This window comes from Dendrobium catenatum, unplaced genomic scaffold (genome assembly GCF_001605985.2).
Source record: "Dendrobium catenatum unplaced genomic scaffold, ASM160598v2 fragScaff_scaffold_1557, whole genome shotgun sequence".
Classification (NCBI taxonomy): Eukaryota; Viridiplantae; Streptophyta; class Magnoliopsida; order Asparagales; family Orchidaceae; genus Dendrobium; species Dendrobium catenatum.
Genome location: NW_021320019.1, coordinates 4,305,320 through 4,307,430, shown reverse-complemented (window position 1 = coordinate 4,307,430; position 2,111 = coordinate 4,305,320).

The following is a 2,111-nucleotide window of genomic DNA, read 5'->3' as shown; positions in this document are numbered from 1 at the left end:
TGATAAATGAACTATTTAAGAATAGTTCTTGTTGGTAGTTTGCTAACAATTTATAAAAGGTAAAAGAGTTCTAACAGTGTTAGATCTTCTTTTATAATTCGAGCCTCCATTCTCTCATGTTGGTAACTTCTACAAATAAATAATTTAACATTAATGGCTTGCATTAATTTGGTTCCAAGCGAGTTTTTTCTAACAATTTAAGAAGGGATGTAAGCTATTATTGCTTACATTTGGTGTATTTGCACAAAATGAAGACATTCTATTTAAATATCAAGTTTTAGTCAAGTGCAAATTCCAAAAATGTTTATTTTAAACTATTATATGGTCGAGGGTCCAAGGGGCAGCGCCCCCTGGAGGGGAACAAATTTTGGTTATAAGTGTTTTTATTAGTTCATCATTTCTAACAAATAGCATGGTATATTTTAAGTGGGAATACATCAACATACAAGTGTTCATTGCTACGACACAAAAATAAAGATAAGAGCATCAATACACTGAGCATGGAAAAGCAAGGAAGAATTATTGCAATATTGTCAAAAAACGAGTTCATATTACTCACCAGTATCTAAGGGAACTGAAGATCAACAAATTTGTTGTAGATACAACTTACAATGTGTTCCATTCACTTGCTTCAAGGGAGTAAATCGTGTAAGAAGTTTTACATATGTACATAAAACCGATAGGATTTCGTGTCTATGCAAATGTAATAAATATTGAGGTCTAGTCCCTAATTTTGATACACTAGAACCAAAATCGTTCCCTGCCGCAAAATTTTATTAAGTTGGAGGTCATCCATCTACTTCCTTTTTTCTCTACAGATTTAATTTACAGCGAAAAAAAGGTTTTTTTTTTCATAAGCATCAGAAATAGGGCTTTCAAAAGAAATCACATCAATTCAAATCCAAATCAGAAATACTCCATAAACTAGATTAAGCAAAAAAAATGAACTTTTCAGAAAAAAATCACATCAAGCTGCAGAAAAAATATGGCGGAGTAACCTAACGCGGCATTAGGAATGAACTCTGAATGAATTCATGGTTAGCACCTATGGTGCCAAGAACAGAAGCACGAGAAGCTCTGCACCTTCGCTCAGTTGCTGAAACCTCAAGAACCCTAGAAAATAAAAGAAGAAAGAGGAAATTTTTTTAAACCCAAGAACGTGGGGATTTGGCTTTTGAAGTATAAAGGCATGATTGAAATCATTTTACCTGATGCAGGGTAGCGTTCGCGAATCAGCGAGAATAAGGAATGGCAAACACGATCGAAGAGAATGCGTGCATTCGACGGAGGCGAAGCGATGGAGGCGAGGCCAAGCGCGACAGAGGTGAGGCCAAGCGCGACGAGACGAGGCGAGGCTAAGCCTGACGGAGGCGAAGCGCGACGGAGGCGTAGGGACGGAGGCGAAGCAGTTGAATACAAGAAAAATGAAAAACACGGTTACTTATCCACGATTGTTGTGTTAGTGCCTTAGCGCCAAATCACCGCGCGAAATTAAAATATGCCCTAACACATATCTCTTAAGGCACTTAAATATAAGTGTCTTAATATATATGTTGTTATAAAATATATTTTTTTTTAGTGGTCCATTGGTCTCCTAAGAGGTTTCCTTTAAAGGCCCAAGCCTTGGGACCACTGGGTTAGCCATATGGCTTGACCTAAGTGTTCAATGGAGGCTAACCATAAGCCAAAATTCACCCTAGGTCACCTCTGACCAAGCCAATTGTTGCATTGGTTTCACCATGACCTAATACATATACCCTTTACCCATTAAACTTTCCATCTCGCCCTGACCTGAGCAATGGTTGATGGTAGATGGAGTGAATGGCAATGATTCAGGGGCTATCCAATCACTTGCCTTAGCTAAAGCCCTTTCCTGGGCCTGAATTTGCCTTCTTCAAGCTCAGAGAGTCTTCCTAGGTTGTTCTCATCCAGCTAGCAAGCATCTAACAGTCTCGCTAATCGATCATGGTCATATGTCGCCATGGCCAATGTATGAATAGGGCCTTCTCACCTAGACGCCCTCATTCGCCTCTAGCTTTTTGAAATTAATCCTTTGAGCCCTTTGAGCATTCCCATTTAAAAAATGTAACTTCAACTCTTGGAATTTTAGA